Here is an 8,478-nt window from a genome sequence, read left to right as displayed (position 1 = left end):
CATTTATTTCCCAAGTATTTGTTAATCAGCCACCTCAGATCAAGTACTGTGCTCCTACTTTCTATTTAAGAAGTTTTCAGACAAATGAAAGAATAGATATCTAATTAAAATGCTCACTGATATGTGCTACCTGAGGGGCAAAAATAGGTTGTAATGTGAGCATGTACAGGAAGCATTAACCCAGAATAGAGAGGAGGGGAACTGTAACCGGGATAGACTTCCTGATGAAAACAGTAATTAGGTTGATGTTGGTTGGCGAGTAGGAGTTAACCAGGCAAAGAGGGAGAAGGCATAGCAATTACAAAGGCCCAGAGAGAAATTAGGGAAATTTAAATATTTCAGAGATGAGAGTGAAAAATGGTCAGCAAAGGCTTAGAGATACCTGTGTCAGATTAATGGCAAGGGTAATGGATGGAAGAACTATCATAAAGTAACTAAAATAGGTTAAGTCAGGCCACTAGGGTGAGGCCAGAAAATGCAGCCATCCAGTATATCATGGGGCAGAAGGCAGGAAGTGATTGTTAAGGGGAAGCTGAAGCCGGCAGTTGGCTGAGGAGGAGGGTGATAAAATGGGAGTTGAGGAGTGGGAAGAAAGGTAACTGCAAACCAGTGACTCTGACCTGGACAGGAGGTCAGGAGGGGTGGTCTTGCTTGTTCAGACTCTTTAAGGAAATTTTCATAGACAGGCAGCTGTCCAGGGGACTGCCCACTGACTGAAAGCTTTGCCTCCACTGCAAATGAAAATAAAATGGTCCCCTTCATTAATCTTTCCAAATCCCTTGGCAGGCCCCATTTGAAATTCTTTTGGAGATTGTATAAAGCCTTTTATTCAAGGATTAGAGATAAAGACTTAAAATGCAAATGTCAATTGAGGTTAAAACATTGCAATTTATTTGGACCAAAGTACAACAGACAGTGAGCCAACAGATATCAGATCTTTACCAATTTTAATTTATGGAACTTTAGGGAAGGTAAGGAGTCTCTAATGAAAGGTCCTTACTTATTAAGGCTAGTCCTGTTTATTCTCAAATGGAGCTAGGGAAGAATGAATAAAAGCTAAGAAGATATCTTTGTCATATTTAAGAAATGTGTGTTCTTTTCTTTCATTGAGGTTGTAGTAGAGGAAGAAGTTTTCCTTGACTCTTCTAGGGTCTCTGTCTACCTCTGAAAATGAAACAAAGATAGATGAACAGGATAAAAGCATACACATTTTATTGAATTTTTACGGGTATGTGGGAGACTTCATGTACATTCAAGAGAATGAAGACCCAAAGAAGTGACCTGAGCAAGAAGGTTTTACACCTTTTAGACAAAGAAACAATAAATGTGTGAAGAATTGACAAGACAGTGGTGTTTGGGCTAGGGTTAGTAAGTGGTGAAGAAGTAACTAAGAAGATAAGGGTTAGCTTATCTTAGGTATGTTTATACAGACTTCTCGGCCCTAAATTCCATCTCTGGCAATATAAATGTCTTCTTTAGTCCTGGTATAGGGAGGGTACTTTTTATATGGGCGTTTGATGACCTGTTTTGGGGAAGAAGAGTGAGGCGGGAATGAAGAGTGACCTTCCTGCTTCTGTTTTCTCAAATTCTTTCAGTTTAAGATATTCAATATGACAAGGTGCCATATTTTGGGGTAGCATGTTCTGAATCCCATCAAGATGCATCTTGTTTTGTAAGATTTTATTTTTAAAAATAATTATTTGAGAGCATTGTTGTGGATATATCACATTTTAGGGAAGGATTCCCCCCCCCCAGTTTATTATTTGGTTTGAGAATTTCATTTAACTTTCAGAATTTTTGCCTGACTCCCCTCTCCCAACAAAAAGCTCTATATTGGTATACCTTATATGCTCCCCACTCCCCTTGCCACCCTCTGCATACCTTTTTTTTTTTTTTTTTTTTTTTTATGGCCTTAGCACGCTGCCTGGCATGTACTAGACCCTCCAGAAACTTGAGTTTCCTTTTATCATCTTCTTTTTTTTTTTTTAATTAATTAATTAATTTATTTATTTATTTTTGGCTGTGTTGGGTCTTCGTTTCTGTGCGAGGGCTTTCTCCAGTTGCGGCGAGTGGGGGCCACTCCTCATCGCGGTGCGCGGGCCTCTCACCGTCGCGGCCTCTCATTGAGGAGCACAGGCTCCAGACGCGCAGAGCTCAGCAGCCGTGGCTCACGGGCCCAGCCGCTCCGCAGCATGTGGGATCTTCCCGGACCAGGGCTCGAACCCGTGTCCCCTGCATCGGCAGGCAGACTCTCAACCACTGCGCCACCAGGGAAGCCTCTCTGCATCCTTTTTTATTTCTCATTATCTGTTTAGTCCATCTCCTCCACTAGATCTTAAGTCTCCACAAGGGCAGGGACTATTCGGTTTTGTTCACTGTGTATTTCCCAGTTCCTAACTCAGTGTCTGGCATATAGTAGGTGCTCACTAAATATTTTTGAAAAAATAAATGGTAACCATATTGAAATATTGTGTATATTTCTTTGATGTTGTTAGTAACTACAAGTAGTTTGGTATATGTCAATTAGCAGAGGAAAAAAGAGCAGTTCTGTTCTATAAGCATTTTTTAGAAGATACTGCACATGCAATTAAAAAGAAGTTCAGATTATAAAAAAATTCTATTAGAACATGGTCTTATTAAATATATAGTATTACATCATGCTTCCAGACAAATTTTACAATTTGTGTGTGTGTGTGTGTACACTAAAACTGGTCTTGCTCTATTTTTCAAAATGTATTTACATTAAATTTGCAAAATATAATTTTCTGAAGAGAAATATTCTGAAGTATTAAGATTTATTTCTATTTCTGCTATTTAAAAAAAAAAAGTGATTTTTTTCCCCTAGAAATGAAATTTCAAAGTCATTTTGGGGTTTTTACATAAGATGCTAATGTTAAAAAAAAAACCTCTTTTCTAGCAAAATCAATCCAAACCTATGTGTTAATATTTATAAATGTACCTAGGATTGAATTTATTCTGAAACAGATTCCTAGGGTTGTGAAAGTTAGAGGTTGCTCTAACAAAAGACACATTTCGGGGAATATCCTTCTTCAAAGTTTTTTCTTTGCTCTCTCATTATCCCCCTCCTCCTACATTTCATTGACTTTATCGAAAAATCAGTTTATTTCAACATCATTTTTACTTGCAGTGGTTTTTAGCAGCGAGTGCTTAGGTCAATCAACTGCTTCCGTGGGCTTATAAACTGTGGTTATGTGCTTATAAACACCAGCTGTTTTATATATCCTTGTAGAGCCTGCGGAGAAACTGACAGCAATAAAAGTAAAAGCCTTTTTTTCCTTTTTTTTTTTTTTTTTTAGAGACATAAACCCTAAGAACCCTCACCATGATCAAGAGGGGACTTATAGTACTGCCACAGAAGTGAAGAAACGGATAACTCCACAGATATTTATGCCGTGGCCTATCTAAAAATGTGTTTTGGGGACGTCCGCTAGGCCCTGGCCCGTCAGCATCCGGCAGGATAACGCTCCCAGTCGGGTGAAAACTCCCGCTACCCAAGCGGAGCTGGGCTCCGAGAGCACGTGGGGCGGGGGCGGACCCCCGGAGGAGGTAATTGGAAACCACACTTCCCAGAGTGCTGTGCGCAGGCGCGGGCGAGAGGACGCCAGGCACCGGCTGGGCTCGGCGAGGCCGCGCAAAAGAGCGCGCGTCCGTCGGGTTCTCGCGCGGGGCTGGTACGGCGCCGCTCGGGGCTGCGGGAACCTGGTAGCGCGGCTGCATCCTTGGCGAGGCCGGGAGGAATCGAGCGGAAGGACGAGCCGAGGACTGAGGTAACCGGACGCTCGTTCCCCCTCACTCCCCTCTTCCTTTGTGCGGTGCTGTCCCCTCCTGCCAAGTCCTCCCTCACCCCAAATCGTATCGCCGCCCGGGCTCGCGCCTGTGGCGCGGGGAAACTCCAGCCCTGCGCGCAGTAACCCAAACTCCACAGCTGAGAGGGTTTGGGCCCATTAAACCGCTGCACGGTTTCTGTCGCTCCCACGGGGTCGCGTTCCCCGAGGGAAACCCCAGCCTCTGGCTCTGTCAGCCTCGCCAGCGGCCCCCTGGCTCGCTCCTCTGGGTCTTTCGAAGAAGAGAGGGGCAAGCAGGTGCTTCGCGGGGGTCCCGGGCATGAGCAGTGCCGTGCGGTGGGCGCGGGTCCGGGGTCCGGGGAGGGCGGCCCTACACCCCCGGGACCCGCGGCCTGTGGGGGTGGGGCAGGCAGGCTGACTCCAGGCCCTGCGGCGCCGGACGAGTGGCCCGCCGGGGGGTTAACCGCGGTCCGGGATGCTCGCTCCGGGGCCTTGCTGCCCGCCCGGAGGGTTAGCCGCCCCTCCGGGACTGGCCCGCCTGAGGGGTTCGTGGCCCGTCGGGACTGGCCGGTCCGCGGGGCTCGCTGAGGGTCGGACTGGCCGGTGCTGGGGGCTTGCAGCCCGCGCCCGGTGGACCGTCCGCGGGGGTGGAGACCGGATCGAAGAGTGCCTCCCGGTGTGACACCAGAAACTGCAGCCTCTTTCAAAACCCGCAGCTGCTCAATGGAGTTGTTTTACAGTCGCGGATGCCTGCTCTCTCCTCCTTTCTCTCAGTTCTGGGCTTAGCTTGCTGGTTTCCTGCGGGAGGCGATTTATCTACTTCGCTCGAGTTTTCTAGCCCGGGGCTGGTCCTTTACTGGATTCGCACTGTCCGAGCGTTTGGGTGCCTGAGTTTGAAAAGCTTTTTTATGTGTTCCCACTTGGCAGTGTTGGATCGGATGACTTTTCGTACAAAATTGAACTTTTCTCAGTGTTCCTTCTAGTCTGCATTAATAGCATAACTGTGTTTGGCCCTTTACCTTATGCTAATGTTACCACTTTGGGAAGATTCTTTGGGAAAACGTTCTTGAAAGAAACTGGGTCGACACAGGTATTTTATCTGCTCGTTGCATGTTTTTCTTTGCATTGTTTTTTTTCCTGTGTAGGTTGATACTTGCTCGACTCTTGGTGTTCTTCATTTTCGTTCTATGAGGAAATCCTTTTCCTCCACCTCCCTCGAGTCTTGATTCTGCCAGAGGGTAGACTTGGGTAAGCAGAGGATCTCTACTTGGCGGTGGCTTTTTTCATTGGCTGCTGTTTTTCCTCCTCCTTCCTAGGGGCACCCACTTTAGTTTGTCAGTCAACCCATGACCTACTTCAAACTTTCAGTCACTTTGTATATCACCCTTAAGATACGAAGAGTATGAACATAAATGTCAAAAGAAATCTTAGGATACCATACTCTATTGCATTTAGCTTCATCATGTTAACAGTTAAAGCTGTTAATTCTTTCAGCATTTGATAAGATTACTATTATTTTCTATATATTCTGTAATAATTGCACATTCTGTATCCTGGCAGGAAATTTAATTCACAGCCAGTGAGGGCAATTTTAAAAAATACTATTTCCTCATTTGTTAAGAAGAAAGTGAGGTAGATAAATTAGACACCCCCCCCCCGCCACCCTTTATCAAAATAGTCTATATTTAGAGAAGTTTTAGGTTCATAGCAAATTTAAGTGGGAGGTACAGATTTCATATACCCTCTGCCCTCATATGCCCCCTGCCTTGCCCCATGTATGCACAGTCTCCCCTAACAAAATCCCCACACCAGAATGGTACATTTGTTACACTCGATGAACGTACATTGATACACCATCACCCAAAGTCCAGAGTTTACCTGAAGGTTCACTCTTGGCATTGTACATTCTGTGGGATTAGACAAATGACCCTTTTTCAAAAAATCAAGAACTCTTTTAAGAGTTGTAGAGAACTGAAAATGGGTTTGTCATTTTGAAAAGATTAAAGGGGCTATTTTGAACGTCCTAAAAATTAATTTCAAATAGCTTTTGTGTTTTAAAACATTGGATATTTAAACTGGTTTCTTATATTTGAATTTTCAACAAAGAGTCATTTATTTTTGTGTATTAAGAACTAAAGAGATGAGGGAGAAGAAATGCTTCGTAGAATAAGAAAATGTCATATTTTTCAGTCCTGAAACTCATTAGCTTGAGAGTTTCTTCACTTTTCTGAAAAACATGTTTTATGTAAATCAATGAAGCAAGAGGAAATGGAACATTTGAAATATACTTTTTTAAAAAAATTGATGTCAATATTCAAGACACAGCTACACTAAAATGTGACCCATTAGGCTTTTTTAAAAAAAAATTTATTTTCTTTGTGTGAGGGGCTCTTGTGGAAGCATCAGGATATAATAACATATTGAGCTCAGTTCTGGAACTAGGCAACTCTGGATTAGAATACCAGCTCTTCAGTTGTTGGCTGTGTGACCCTGTCAAGTTATTTTCTGAACCTCTATTTCCTTAGCTGTAAAAGGAGGTAAAAATATTCATTTTTATAATGTGAAGTCATTTTATAAACTGTAATGCACTATCATATTCATCAGTATCATTAGTCACATGCTATATTTCAAAATGCTGCCAGTGTAGTTTATTTTCTTTTGAATACTGCTTATGTAAGTACTGTCAAACTTTTTTTTTTAAGGGTTGGCTGTACAAGAGAGTTCATTGTCTGGTTATGAATAATTTAGTTGGTTCTTGTGAGTCAGAGGTAAAATTATGGAAGAGGGTCAAAGGGACCTTGAGAAAATTTCTACTTTGTCTGTGGTTCTTAACCTGGATCTATGGATGTGTCCATAAATGGTCTTCCAAGAGTCTGAATTCTGTGTGAATTTGTGTTTTTCTGGGGAGAAGACCCACAGCTTTCAATGTATGTTTAAAAGGAGTTCACGACCCTTTTTAACTGAACTGAAGCATTAGCTTCAGTTATCTAAGGAGGTTTCTTTACTAGATATTCTGCAGATTATTTTTAAAATTATTTTTTTGATAAAGGAAAGTGAACAGAATTTTGTGTTTGTGTATGTGTATACAGATAATTTTTGAAGCACCGTGAGTGCCTGTTTTTCTTCTAGAAATAGAGGTTGATATTTTTGACATATTATGTTCATACCAATAAGAGTGCTGCTGCTTATACCTGGAGCGCACACCACTGATTGATCCATTATTGTTAGGCAGATAATGTTCACTCCTCCTCCTACCCCTCCAGCCTTGATGGGCATTAAAATGCATGGCAAAGAATGTCACCCTGGGGCTTCCCTGGTGGCGCAGTGGTTGAGAATCTGCCTGCTAATGCAGGGGACACGGGTTCGAGCCCTGGTCTGGGAAGATCCCACATGCCGCGGAGCAACTAGGCCCGTGAGCCACAACTACTGAGCCTGCGCGTCTGGAACCTGTGCTCCGCAACAAGAGAGGCCACGATAGTGAGAGGCCCGCGCACCGCGATGAGGAGTGGCCCCCACTCGCCGCAACTAGAGAAAGCCCTCGTACAGAAACGAAGACCCAACACAGCCATAAATAAATAAACAAATAAAGAAAATAAATTAAAAAAAAAAAAAAAGAATGTCACCCTAATACAATCCAGCATGTTAGAATATGATTTTAAAATGCTAAAAGATAATTTGGTTTGTTTATTCTAAAGTTTGGACTTTTTTTCTTTTCTCAACAAAACACCAAATGCTAAAGAAAATTAAGTATTTTCTCTTCCAAACTAGATGATGATACTTACATAATATATTTATGTTGTAATATTTCTTCTTATATAACACGGAATGTGAAGTTATATTGAATCCTAATTGATGATCATTTTAACATTCAGCATTGCTATTTTGGAAAGAATGTGAAATTTACAGTCAGCTTATGTAGATTAAATTTTAATTTGTGATTTTAATTATGACATTTAAAATTAATCTTATTTGCATTTTGGGAATTTCAGAAGTAGGTTAGTGTTCTAAGTTTGAGTTCATTCCTGTAATAGAGTTTGCAAGTAAGCTGTATCAAACTGCCCTATTTTCTTTGTTAGTGATAGATTGCTGGGCTATAAGGCTTTACAATGTGAAGCCAACTTCTGTTTCTGGGTCAGTTACCAGTAGCAGTCACAAGGTCTAAAGAGTATGAGGTGGATCAAGTGATGGTATACAAACTTATGAATGAGTCTATCAGTGGAGTAATGTCTTTTTAAAAAATTATTAATTAATTAATTAATTTGGCTGCGTCGGGTCTTAGTTGAGGCACGCAGGATGTTCGTCGAGGCATGCGGGATCTTTCGTTGAGGTGTGCGGGTTTTCTCTTCTGTAGTTGTGGTGCGCGGGCTCCAGGGCGCTTGGGCTTTGTAGTTTGTGGCAGGTGGGCTCTCTCATTGAGGTGCATGAACTCAGCAGTTGTGGCCCGCAGGCTTAGTTGCCCCGTGGCATGTGGGATCTTAGTTCCCTGACCAGGGATCGAACCCGCATCCCTTGCATTGGAAGGCGGATTCTTTACCACTGGACCACCAGGGAAGTCCCCCTCTTTTTTGAGTTTTTTTTTTTTCTTTTCCCCTTTGATATTGCTATTTTCATTTGATATCTGAATGCTTTTCAAAGTTCAAGGTTCTAAATAAATACTTGGGGATTTATAAAG

The 8,478-nt window shown here is 42.5% G+C and overlaps 1 protein-coding gene across 3 annotated transcripts in view; it reads left to right on the top strand.

The window, feature by feature from the left end:
* Nucleotides 1-3,607: 3,607 nt before the first annotated feature.
* KLHL8 (kelch like family member 8) overlaps nt 3,608-8,478 on the top strand; it is a 51,702-nt gene continuing 46,831 nt past the window's right edge. For all 3 annotated transcript variants that reach the window (XM_061191562.1, XM_061191563.1, XM_061191559.1), the window contains exon 1: nt 3,608-3,788. The gene's annotated coding sequence lies outside the window, so the exon portion shown is untranslated. The remainder of the gene's footprint in view (nt 3,789-8,478) is intronic.

Source organism: Eubalaena glacialis, chromosome 5 (assembly GCF_028564815.1).
Source record: "Eubalaena glacialis isolate mEubGla1 chromosome 5, mEubGla1.1.hap2.+ XY, whole genome shotgun sequence".
Lineage (NCBI taxonomy): Eukaryota > Metazoa > Chordata > Mammalia > Artiodactyla > Balaenidae > Eubalaena > Eubalaena glacialis.
The sequence above is the reverse complement of the archived record's forward strand: the minus strand, read 5'-3'. Positions and strand labels throughout refer to the sequence as shown.